The sequence below is a fragment of the Pongo abelii genome, chromosome 13 (assembly GCF_028885655.2).
Source record: "Pongo abelii isolate AG06213 chromosome 13, NHGRI_mPonAbe1-v2.0_pri, whole genome shotgun sequence".
NCBI classification, from domain to species: Eukaryota; Metazoa; Chordata; class Mammalia; order Primates; family Hominidae; genus Pongo; species Pongo abelii.
Window position 1 is genome coordinate 102,920,185 of NC_071998.2, and position 13,526 is coordinate 102,933,710.

General features: G+C 42.6%; 1 non-coding gene across 1 annotated transcript; it reads left to right on the forward strand.

The window, feature by feature from the left end:
• The first annotated feature begins 12,052 nt into the window (after positions 1-12,052).
• Positions 12,053-12,159, forward strand: LOC112135096 (U6 spliceosomal RNA). The gene has a single exon (XR_002916394.1). It is a non-coding gene; the product is annotated as a U6 spliceosomal RNA (small nuclear RNA).
• The last annotated feature ends 1,367 nt before the right edge of the window (positions 12,160-13,526 follow it).

Below are 13,526 nucleotides of genomic sequence, written 5' to 3' on the forward strand. Positions count from 1 at the left end.
GAGGCCCTGTCAAAAGCTGATGGAATAAGAAATTGAAAGTTTAAGGCCGAACACGGAGGCTCATGCCTGTAATCCCAACACTTTGGGAAGCTGAGGCAGGAGGATTGCTTAACTTCAAGAGTTCAAGACCAGCCTGGGCAAAATGGCAAAACCCTGGCTCTACGAAAAATGCAAAAAATTAGCCAGGCATGGTGGTGCACATCTGTAGTTCCAGCTACTTGGAAGTCTGAGGTGAGAGGATAGTTTGAGCCCAGGAGGCAGAGTTTACAGTGAGCAAGATCTCACCACTGCACTCCAGCCTAGGTGACAGAGCCAGATCCTGTGTCAAAAGATTTATTAAAAAAACAAACAAACAAACAAAAAAACATGCAGCCTGAACAAATTACTGGGGATGTAAACCAGAGCCACTGAGTGTGTGGCTTGAAAGGAGCTATATCTCAGTGGGATTTCTGTGACTTTTCTTGGCATTAGCTTTGATACCGGAATTTTGGTTCTACCATTGTCGATTAACAACCATAAATTCTCACATCCACTAACATTGAGGTCATTGGTATTGTAGTCCTTCGTGCCTTGAATGGCATATCTGAATTTCTGCTTTCCTGCCGGGGGCAGCAATCGACAATTATTAGTATTTCTTCCTGAATATAAAGAAGCCTGGCCAGAAAAGGATGCGTAGCCTTGCAAAGATTTTGACTGAGGTTCTGATTATTCAGCTAGAACCCTTCTCTTCCTTTCAGATACAATTTTCCATAAGGAGTGAATACCTTTTGGAAGGCTAGGTGACAGGGTAAGAGGAGGACTTACTTATCTCAGTGTACACTTTGGTACCTTTCACATTTGAGGCATGGATTTTATTTTTTTATTCAAAAGGTCTATAAAAACATACCTACTTTAATCTCTAAATGCTGAATTGGTATATTATTAAGTTTTTCAGGCTCTCTCTGCAAGGACTTTTAAGAAGAGCCAGCCTTTTGGAGCCTAAGCCCAGAGATCCTGTTGACAATTTTACAGGGAAAAAACCCAACAAATTGTTAATGACGTTGGCAGTGTTATTGCAGATAATAATTATGAGAGTGCCAATGATAAACAGCAACCCATTGCATCACCCCACAGCACAACCCAAAGCACTGAAGCTTTGTGAAGAGTGAACACCCTGATTGCCCCAGAATGGCATGTCGGTAATGCCACTGCCAACTTCCCTGAAGGCTGGCCCTGTTCTTGACATGGCTCCACTTGCTCTCAAGAGTTTCTTCTCTCTACTCTCTCAGAAGATCATTCTGTCCTTCATCACCGGATTTGGTAGCCCTGACTCTAGGAATTTTCTCCACTCATTGTCGGATGCTGTGGTTGAGAATAACACATGTATTTGGGAAGAACCTACCTTTCAGTGAACCATAAATGCTCACTAGTCAAGCATCATGCACGGAAAGCATGTTATTAAATGGTGTGTTCGTATCTCTCAGGTGCCAAGCACGTCCACTAAAGCATTGTCTGACAATTGCAGACCTGCAGACAGGGATTGTGGGGAGAGACATATGAAAATCATTGCCACATAGACAAACCACTTAGCCCAATTAACCACACATCAGCTGTCCGAATGCTGCCTGGCCCAAGGCAGACGCTGAAGTTCCATATACCTCATTGCATAGACTTGATCTTTGTCACAGAGGAGTCATCATCCCTGCTCCTCCCTCCCTCCTTCCCTCCCTCCCTCTCTTCCTCCCCTCTTCCCCTTATCTTCCCTTCACTCACCAGACATCCTTTGAGCTATGTGTGCCAGACACTCCTCTAATAAGAAGGTGTCAAGAATCCTATGCCAACTTTAAATTAAGGAAAGTCTGAAAGATGCTAACATCAGGAGATGAGGTGGGGTTTTTTCAGACTCTATCCTAGAAACAAGTGGAACAAACTCCATTTGAAACTGAGCAATTTGGCTAAGCGCGATGGCTCACGCCTGTAATCCCAGCACTTTGGGAGGCCAAGGTGGGCAGATCACTTGAGGCCAGGAGTTCGAGACCAACCTGGCCAACATGGTGAAACTCCATCTCTACTAAAAATACAAAAAATTAGCTGGGTATGGTGGCACATGCCTGTAATCCCAGCTACTTGGGAGGCTGAAGCAGGAGAATCTCTTGAACCCAGGAGGCGGAGGTTGCAGTAAACCGAGATCGCACCACTGCACTCTAGCCTGGGCGACAGAGTGCGACTCTGTTTCAGAAAAAAGAGAAACTGAGCAATTCTCATAAGAGTTGCATCTGCTTGAGTAACTCCCTCTCCTGTAGCCATACCTGATTTGGTTGGTGGGATTCTGTGGGCAATCATAAGTGTGACAGATGGAAAGATTCCACTGCTTCCTCTGAGTTCTTGGAAGGAGGAATAGAAAGGGTTGATGCCCTGTGTGGTTGTGCAAGTTGGGCCATGCAAAGAGATGCCTGGAGAAGGTAAGTCATGGCAGAAACCTAGCACCTGCTCTGCTCGCTGAGCTATGAGGCTAAGGACCCAGAGCACAGGGCGCCTTTTTCTTATTTCCACAGAGGTACTGTATGTTCTAGGAAGCAGACCTGTGTTCTCTGATTATAATTCTCTGGTGGGAAGGTCAGGAAGTTTACAAATCAGAGTCAAAACCCACTGCAGAGAGACCCAAGCTTTACAGGGCAAGGTACAGGGTGGACATCACCATCCACATCAGGTTCCCTATTTTGAAACAGCCTGGGGCCAGGATTTTTCTGGATATACATTTCAAAGTCCTGACACATTTCTAACTTGTGATCCAGACTTCACAGTGGTTCTTCTGTTTTCTACCCAATCACTCTTTACATTAGTCTTATTGATTTTTTTTTTTTTTTTTGAGACAGTTTCACTTTTGTTGCCCAGGCTGGAGTGCAGTGGTGTGACCTCTGGTCACTGCAACCTCCACCTCCTGGGTTCAAACGATTCTCCTGCCTCAGCCTCCCAAGTAGCTGGGATAACAGGCATGCGCCACCACACTGGGTAATTTTTTGTATTTTTAGTACAGACAGAGTTTCATCATGTTGGTCAGGCTGGTCTCAAACTCCTGACCTCAGGTGATCCGCCCACCTCAGCCTCCCAAAGTGCTGGGATTACAGGCATAAGCCACTGCACCAGGCCAGTCGTATTGATTTTTATTTCCCAAATAAACATATCTCCTAAATGTCAATGTGTACGCTTCATCCTAACATTTTCATACGGGAAACTTCTAGAGCATTCCCCAGAAAGAGCCAACTAGACTTAAACTCTAGGAATTTATGAGATGAGGCATAGAAATGCTGATTTCCCAAGACCAGCCTCATTGTCTCCTAAAAAACCTGCCTGGAAAAAAGAGCTGGGTCCCACTTGTGGTTGTGATCCTAACTCTGTACCTGCTCTTGAATAAGTCTTTAGATTTCTGTGGGCTCCACTGTCTTGATCGGTAAGATAAGAGGATTGGGCCTTTCTTGTTCTGGGAGGTCATGGTTATATCTTTTGGCTGCCAGAGGTTGGAAGCACAAAATCAAGTTGGCAGCAAGCCCTGCTTGTAGCCCCCTGGACCCTGCATCTAGGATAAGAAGGAAGGTGTGATTGGGAGAGCTCATGGCTGAGCTACCAAGGCACAGGAGCCCTGTTCCTCTTTCCCTATGCAGTTCATGCCAAGAGGATCAAGGATATAATTAGCCTTGGCATACTAAATATGACTGTTCTTACTTCACCTAGAGCTTCTCCTTTTGTTCCTTAAGCCCATGTGGAAGTTGCCATGCCTCCCACCTTTACGTGGGTATGCAGGATGCTACAGTAAAACATCAGGTGTTTTGAAGTCCCGGTTCCACCCCTTATTAGTTAGGTGACTGATTCCCAGTTTCGTAATCTGTAAGGTAGAGATAATAATGCTTATGTCATGGAGTTGCTGTAAGGAGGAAATTAGATTCTATATAAAATCCATACCAAACAGGACCTGGCTGATCCACGTTAACTTCCTTTCCCCCGCTCCACTCCCCACCTCTGTTGTTCCCTCATCCAGTGTATACCCACCCATGTCAGTAAAAAGTATTATAAGTTTGCACCCTAGAGGAGTGGATTGACTGGCTAATGACACAAGCTCAGGCATGAAATAGATATGCACTTGGCTGTTTGTGGCTTGAAAAATCTCACTCCTGACATTTTTTCATTATGAGTTTCATTTGAAGAGAGGTCTTACTAGAATGACAAAAATATGTTTTTCCCTTTCAAGTGCTGGGTGCCTCCAGTTACATTAGATATAATTGTCCTATGTGTGTGCTTGGAAGAGCTTAGCATCCAACGGGTCTGCTCAAATGGCATTGAGAAGTTCCCTGAAGTTTCAACCTGAGGCTCTCTGATAAATTGATTTTTCTCCCACCATTCATTTGTGATTTGAAGCCCAACTATGCTGTCCCATCTGTTTCTTTTAGTGAAATATACAAGCTGCAACAACCATATACTGTCTCTATCTGTATAAAACAGGAGAGTGGGTATAATATAGATTGGTTAAGTCCATACTTAGAGTGGTTCAGCTGTTTACTAGCTTTGTGACCTTGAGTAAACTAGTTAACTCCAGTTTCCTCATCTAAAAAAAATGAGGTCAACCTGATAAATTTGTTGTGAAGATTAAATGACTCAATATATATAAAGTGTCTGGCACATAATAAGTTCTCATAAATAATTATTAATAATGGTGATGATCTCTTCTCCACCTAAGTAGTCATATCTTAGAACAAAGTCAAGAATGGTGCAGTTAACTACAATAGAATAGGGTCGGTAGAGAGGAGCCAGTACCTAGAACTTGAATGAGCAATTTCAGAAATATACCCAGCTACTGGTCCTAGAAACCTTATTGTGAGACACATCATTGTAACTGGAAGGAGACCCAATGGCCTCCTTGATGGAAGCAGATGAAAGATATGACTATTCCATATGAAGGGTGGCATTCTGCCTATTAATCTCATTTATTTATTTATGTTTCTTATTTTTTGAGGCAGTCTTGCTCTATCACTCAGGCTGGAGTGCAGTGGTGCAATCTCAGCTCACTGCAGCCTCCGCCTCTCTGATTTAAGTGATTGTCATTCCTCAGCCTCCCCAAGTAGCTGGGACCACAGGTATGTGCCACCATTCCTGGCTAATTTCTGTATTTTTAGTAGAGACAGGGTTTCACCATGTTGGCCAGGATGGTCTTGAACTCCTGAACTCAAGTGATCCACCAACCTCAGCCTTTCAAAATGCTGGGATTATAGGCATGAGCCACCATGCCAGGTCTATTTTTCTTTTTCCTTTTTTTTTTTTTTTTTATTTTTATTTTCAAGGTAGAGTCTCACTCACTCTGTCTCCCAGGCTGAAGTGCAGTGGCACAGTCTCAGTTCACTGTAACCTACACCTCCTGTGTTCAAGTGATTCTCCTGCCTCAGCCTCCTGAGTAGCTGGGATTACAGGCATGTGCCACCATGCCTAGCTAATTTTTGGTGTTTTTAGTAGAGACAGTGTTTCACCATGTTGACCAGGCTGGTCTCGAACTTCTGGTCTCAGGTGATCCACCCTGCCTTGACCTCTCAAAGTGTTGGGATTACAGCTGTGAGCCACCACACCCGTCCTATTTATTTATTTTTCTTTAAAAATGTTTTAAAAATAAATAGAGATGAAGTCTTACTCTGTTGCCCAGGCTGGTCTGGAACCTCTGAGCTCATGTGATCCTCCCGCCTCAGCCTCCCAAAATGCTAGGATTACAGGTGTGAGCCACTGTGCCTGGCCTAATTTCTTGCTTCATGGTATAAGGGAGCCCACGTCCCACTTCCTGCCAGGTGGGCCACCTGAGAACAGTAAGATCAGAATGGGTGGAATGATGGAATTCCTGACCATCTTTGCATCATTGTCTTGATGATCATGACCCCGCCATCCCCTGGAACTTCTGTATCACAGCCTTTAGCTCAGTCTGCTGCTGTGAACAGTATATGAAACTTGTATCCGTGATCACTTGGCTCTGCCAGGACTTGGGGTACCTGATGGAGAGGATTTCTTGGAGGAAAAGGCCAAAGGGCTGCCCCGACTTTGACCTCATATCTAAATCCTAAGAGTATACTTGCTTCTGGTTGCCAAAGGCCTGAATGCTCAGAAACAGTACAGCACAGAACCTGTTGGTAAGGATTCCTCTGGCTTTGGTTTATTCTGCCATGCCAAAAAACCAAAAAAAAAAAAAAAATAATAATAATAATAAGCAAGAATCAGGTTGTGTTAGGATTACAAAGGCTTCTTAGCAGTCAGGGCATGCAATCACTGCCCACTCCTGATTAGCTTGAACTTGCTGGACCAGCTGAGGAAAGCTAGGGTATTCACAAGGTCTGAAGTCAGGGAGTTTCATAACCTCATCAGAATCTAGAAGGATGCGTGGATGGCTGCATTCTACAATGACTCAAGCAACCTGAATACTGAGGGATGCCCTTTGCCTTCTGCATGTAAAGACATTAATTTTTACTAGTGTAGAGGATAAGCGATAGATAAAGACGGGATTGGTTGGGAAAAGTTCCCTAGAGGAAGTGGTCCACATACCCTCTGTCCACTTCTAAGAGCAGCGTCCCACTTTTTTTTTTTTTTTTTTTTTTTGAGTGAGTCTCTCACTCTGTCACCGAGGCTGTAGTTCAGTGGTGTGACCTCGGCTCACTGCAGCCTCCACCTCCTGGGTTCCAGCGATTCTCCTGCCTCAGCCTCCTGGGTAGCTAGCTGGGATTACAGGCACACACCCCCATGCCCAGCTAATTTTTGTATTTTTAGTAGAGATGAGGTTTTGTCATATTGGCCAGGCAGGTCTCGAACTCCTGACCTCAGGTGATCTGCCAGCCTCAGCCTCCCAAAGTGCTGGGATTACAGGTGTGACCCACCACACCTGGCTAGCTTCCCACTTTTGAACCATTCATTCTGTGATACTTGAAGTCCTCTATATCTTCAGCCTCTTTTTCCTGACATAACTGATGCAGTTTCTCTCCTGAAGACATTTCTCCCACAGTCCTTTCTGTACTCCATCTACCACAGGACCAGAAATAAGATGAGCATTCATCTTACATCCCAATGCCTTCTACAGACCCTTGCTTCTATGCCCTCAAGTAAAAACCCTTCTTCTATTGAATTTCAGCCTGCCACATGAAACCACAGCCCTCTTCCTTGACCTACTACCATTGTACTGGCCCTGATCCACCTGGGGTCCCACAATCACCATGAGTGACCACGATGTCCATGTACATAACCCATCCAACAGCTCCTTGACCTTCTCAACCCTGTGACCTCCATGTAACTTTAGTCACCCCCATTGTTGGACGAATCTTGGGTCTCATTGATTGCCTCAAATTACTCCACCTCCAGAAGCTTAAATTCTAGTATCCTATCCTCTTCAACTTTCCATTCCTCTCACTCATTTCTGCTTCTAGACTTACTCTTTGATCTTAACAAGACCTTCCTTTGATTTTTCCATTTTCTTCCAGCCTATGTGTCTCTCCCCTATCCAACCTAAATTCTTGGCTCTTTAACTCAATTACTGTGTTGACAAAACTGTCTGTTTTTTTGTCCCCTCAACTTTCATCTAACCCAACTGGAAAAACAGCTGGGCCTTCCATGAAGCAGATCCCTGGTCATTTCTCTCTCCTATTCCCCCATAGCAATGAACTCCTTCATTCTCTTTCAACTCCCTAGTTCCTCTGTATCCCATTCTACCTCTTCTTATAAGATGGCCTCATTTAATACCTTACAAAGGAAATAAAAAGTATTGAAGAGTAATTACCTTAAGTCTCTGTTCCTCAACTCCATTATGCAAAATTACCTTCATCTGTCCATATCTTTTTCTCTTTCCTCTCATCTAAAGCTAATCCTCTTACCTAAAGCTAATCTAAAACTAGAGCCACCTGTACTCTGAATTTTACCCCGTCTACCTCATCATGGGCCTGATTCCATCAGTTAACTCTCTGGTGTCATTAGTGTCTCTGTCTCTACTTGCATCTCAGAAACTTCTGCCCCAAGTGAGCCCCTGCTCACTGGGCCTTCCCCAGGCCTGGGGAATACCCTCTTTGACCATTTCTTCAGGAGCACCATTGACAGAAGGAAGAAAGCCAGAAAAGGTGAATGATTTTTAGGAATGAGAATTTGGAATTGGGACTTTACTTTTTTTTTGAGACAGGGTCTTACTTTCTCACTCAGGCTGGAGTGTGATGGCACAATCACAGCTCACTGCAGCCTCGATCTCCTGGGTTCAGGAGATCTTCCCACCTCAGCCTCCCAAATACCTGGGACTGCAGGCATTAGACACCACACCAGGCCTTTTTTTTTTTTTTTTTTTTTTTTTGTATAGGTGGGGTTTTGCCATGTCGCCCAAGCTGGTCTCGAACTCCTGGGCTCAAGCCATCCTCCTGCTTTGGCCTCCCGAAGTGCTGGGATTACAGGTGTGAGCCACTGTGCCTGGTCTTGGGACTTTACTTTTTCTAAGTACAGGGTTTGATGGGCCATTCCAGCAGAAATGTCAGGTGGGAAGTTTATAAATGCACATGTTATCTTTAGGAGAGAGATTAATCCCGGACATACACTGTCTTCCCTTCTCTGAGACATCAAAGGCATGTACTTAGGTATTAACTGGAATGGGGAAGTGTCCCTGGCTGTTTCATTTCCTGGAGTTTTTCCCAAAGGGCCCTTAAGTTTTCAGCATATAAACACATTTATTTTAAAGGCATTTCCATGACGTTGAAGGCACAGATGTTACAACTGAATTTTATCCCAACCTCCACGTGTGGAATCCAGAAAAAAATTCTCTGGTCTTATGATTGAACAGGAAATGAAAGACAGTGTCACCCTGGGTCCTCATTAGGAATTCCTATATTTTTACACCATTGGAGAAACATTTAGGGAAAATGTGCAGCCATGTTTTTAAAAAGGTTCCCAAAACTCTTGTTAGAGAATAACTTTGCTCTTTCTCTGGGAGTCACAGCAAACTATTCTAAAGATGCTTCCACCTCCCCTTTTGAGCACCACCTTCTAACATAGTGCATGCTACAATGAGAGCAGGGAGCAGGAGAGGCTAAGAAATGCTGATTTCTTGGCTAGCATGCCTTTGGCCTTTGGTTGAAACTACTCCTTGGAAGGTTATTATATTCCAAATTCCCTCTGATGAATAATTGATTTGTCAATCTCAATTTCTTCATCGTATATTTTAAAAATTACCTTATGTTGTTCTGAACTACCAAAATCAGCACACTCTTTTTCATGATAACACACTGGTTATAAATATCATTGCAAAGCGCACTTGAACATTCATCAGAAACTTGAAGATTTTGTTAAACTATGAGGACGGCATTCATTAGGATGGCATTCATCAGATTTCATTTAACTATCAGGATGGTATTCATTGAATAACTGCAAAGCAGCTCTGCCAAATGGTCATCTGTCTTCTCTTTGAATCATGGGTCGTTATACAGGTAGATGAAAACCTGCAAATAAAAAGATAGATGAGAATTATAAGACTAGAGAAGTCTTTTAAAGATTGCCTACTCTTTTTCAGACACTAAACTATAAAAGCCATTTCAAAGGATAATATTTTATAATCCATTCCTGTCTCTTTCCCTTTCTTCTTTCCTCTCTTCTCTTCTTCCTTTTCCTTCTCTTTACACAAAACATTTCCTGAGCACTCATAACATGCCAGGTGCTATGTTAAGTATGAATGATATAGTAATGAACTATAATCAGTTTCTGCCTTTATTTGTTTATTTTTGTTTTGGTTTGGTTTGGTTTTGAGACAGAGTCTCACTCTGTCGCCCAGGCTGGAATGCAGTGGTGTGATCTCAGCTCACTGCAACCTCCACCTCCCGGGTTCAAGCAATTCTCCTGCCCCAGCCTCCTGAGTAGCTGGAACTACAGGCGCCTGCCACCACGCCTAGCTAATTTCTTTATTTTTATTTTTAGTAGAGATGGGGTTTCACCATCTCTTGATGGTGAAAAGAGATCACGAGTTGGCCAGGCTGGTCTTGAACTCCTGACCTCAGGTGATCCGCCCACCTCGGCCTCCCAAAGTGCTGGGATTACAGTAGTGAGCCACCGCGCCCAGCTGAGTTTCTGCCTTTAATATTCTGTTTAGAGGAAAGAGAGAATGTTACTACATCCAGAAACCCAGGTGGGATATCTATGTTTCTTAACTCCACTGGATGATCAGGCAATATTTTTATGGAGGTGATGCTTGAACTCATTCTTTAAAAGACAAGTAGAGGTAGGGGAAGCAGGCAAGGGGAAAAGGGCATTCCAAGCAGAAGAGATATTATGAGTAACATCATGGAAAACTGAGAGCACATGGTGAAATTGTACAGGTGGCATGACTTGAGCAAATTGTGTGAATGTGGATACAGGAGAGTCCTCGTCCTCCCTGCTGATGATGACATTTAAGTACAGTAAAATTAGCTCTTATTTTTAACCCTCTTCTTTGGTAGAATTCTTAAAAAGCTGAGAAGAATAAAATCTTATTCTATGTCATTTAATCAGAACCAAATACGAGGAGAGGAAACTCAAAGGAAAATTTTCATCCATTCAATTCTTTCTTAGTAGTTATTATTTGCTGAGGGCAATGGTTGTTAATAGGAATAGTCAAGGAATAATTTCTCGATTATTCTCGGCTGATTTCTTGGCAGTATTTCATTCAAATCAGAAGAATGTTAATTCCATTTTTCATAAGATAGGGGGGCATGACCATCTGTGTCAAGAAGAAACGAAACCTCAAAGAGTTCCAAGTTAGTTTGGATCAGTCTCAGGAAATCCTGACTTTTATTTGATGTGGCCCGTAAGTCCAATGATTGTACTCACAAAAAAGGCTCTTCAAAGACTGGCTATTAGCCTCATTTTACATTCAGGGACAGGAAATGATAAATCTTAAAACAAGGACACAGGACTTTTAGAACTGATGTCAATGAGAGTCTCTCTCTTATCTTTCTATCCTTCTTTTTGATCTGCTTCCTTCCTCTTTGCCTATTCTTTTCTTTTTTGGCCCCCTGTTTTTTTTCTTAATTTATATCTTATGCCTACCAGTGTTTCCCTAGGTAGTTTAATATTTCTAATGGTGATAGTTGTATTTATAACATTTTCCCTAAAAAATATTTCAAGTAACTCTTCAGATCATTCACTTCCCAAGGATTGTCAAATAGGCTCCTTTTATGACTTCTTACACACTCCTATGTTTGACAGAGCCACACCTGAAACGGTAGGATTATTGTCTTTGCGTCACTCAGATGCAAGTCTTGCGGAGGATTCAGTCTCCCCTGGCCCTGCCCTGTGAGATAGTTTTAACAGAAATGTGTATGAAGACATGCGTGGCAGAATTACCAGATCAGCTGGTGACTCAAAGCTAAGATCGTAAATTACAGACTCTATATCCAAAATGATCTCAATTGGCTGGAATGCTGGTATGAAATCAATAAGACAAAATTTATATCAGATGTAAAGCCCAGGTGTGGTGGCTCACGCCTGTAATCCCAGCACTTTGGGAGGCCAAGGCCGGCGAATCATTTGAGGTCAGGAGTTCAAGACCAGGCTGGCCAACATGGTGAAACCCCGTCTCTACTAAAAATACAAAAGTTAGCTGGGTGTCGTGGCACATGCCTGTAATCCCAGCTACTCAGCAGGCTGAGGGAGGAGAATTGCTTGAACCCAGGATGCTGAAGTTACAGTGAGCCGAGATTGCGTCACTGCACTCCTGCTTGGACGACACAGCGAGACTCTCTCAAAAAAAAAAGAAGGAGACCTGCTACATCTCAGAATTATAGCAATAGTTTCAGTTGACCTCATCTCCCTCCTACCTGTGTTCCCCTCTCTGCCCATGTCCTTCTGACCTTGTGAGTTCTGAAATGAGTCCAAACTTCTCCCATCACAGTCCCTCTCTCTAAGTATACAGATTTATCTCTCTATCATGACTGAGGTGTGGACAGAGTTGGCTTTATGAGTGTACAATCCGTGTTGCTGCACAGAGTCCTGCACTTAAAAGCACCCCATACTCAGTTTAATGTCTCCTTCTGGAAATTCTTCTTTTCTTTTCTTTGTGCTCACTTTGGCAGCATACACACTAAAATTGGAACAATACAGAGAAGATTAGCATTGTCCCTGAGCAAGCATGACACACAAATTCATGAAGCATTTCATATTTTTATTTATAATAAATAAAATTTTTTAAAAAGTTAAAAGTAATTTTAATTGGCAAATAAAAATTATACATATTTATCATGTACAAAATGATGCTTTCATATATGTATACATTATGGAATGGTTAAATCAAGCTAATTAACATATTCATTACTTCACATGCTAATAATTTTTTTGTGGTGAGGACACTACAAATCTACTCTCTTGGCCATTTTTCAAGTATGCAATACACTATTGTTAATGATAGTCATCATGTTGTGCAATAGATCTCTTGAAACTTCTTGAAATTCTTAACAATTTTTAAATATTTTTTTTAGAGACAAAGAGTCTTACTATGTTGCCCAGGCTGGTCTTGAATTCCTGGACTCAAGCAATCCTCCTGCCTCAGCCTCTTATGTAGCTGGGATTACAGATGCAAGCCCCCGTGCCTGGCTTTAACAACTCTTGAATAAAGAGTCTGGCATTTTCATTTTGCACTGAGCCCCACAAATTATGTAGCCAGTCTTCGGTACAGGAAACATCCTTTTCTTCTCTGAGCAGTTGAAGTTTTCCAAAAGGAAGTTTTTCTATGAAAATGAGGTAGCAAACAAACAAGTTGGCTACACCAAAAGTTAGCAAAAATAAAATTTCAGATTACAGGTGAATCCCAAAGTGAACTAGCACCAAGGCAAAAATGCAATTAGCACAGTAGAGATAGTCCATAGCGTTTGGCTCCTTTCCACTTCGTTTGTAGCTGCCTAAAATGTTAAATTAAGAATGCACATGATCTGGGATGGATTTTGTTTGGCAACAAAACCAAACTGTAGTATCTGTAGGATTCTGGCTGTGCTAGGAATAGACCCTAGGTCACTGGCCCTAGCTCCATCATCACTGGCTAGTCCCATTTCTGACCCTTTCCTTCTGTTCTTTCTACCCATTTCAGATCTCCGGGTCTCTGGCTTCTTCAGTTTGGCTCCATTTACTTCATATCTGTTTTCTAGCCAATTGAAAAGGTCAGTTTGTTATGCAAACTGGAGAACCCTGGCTTGCTTACTTATTATTAGCAAAATATAAGCTTGCCAGGTTTAGCTAATTAAAATGCAGGACCCACAGTTACATTTGAATTTTAGACAAACAATGGATACGTTTTTAGTATATGTTCCATATATTGCATGGCATGTACTTATAGTAAAAAATTATTTATCTAGCTTAAATTCAAATTTAATTGAATGTTCGGCCGGGTGCAGTGGCTCACGCCTGTAATCCCAGCACTTTGGGAGACCGAGGCAGGAGGATTACCTGAGGTCAGGAGTTTGAGGCCAGCCTGGCTAACATGGTGAAACCCCATATCTACTAAAAATACAAAAAATTAGCCAGGTGTGGTGGAAGGCGCC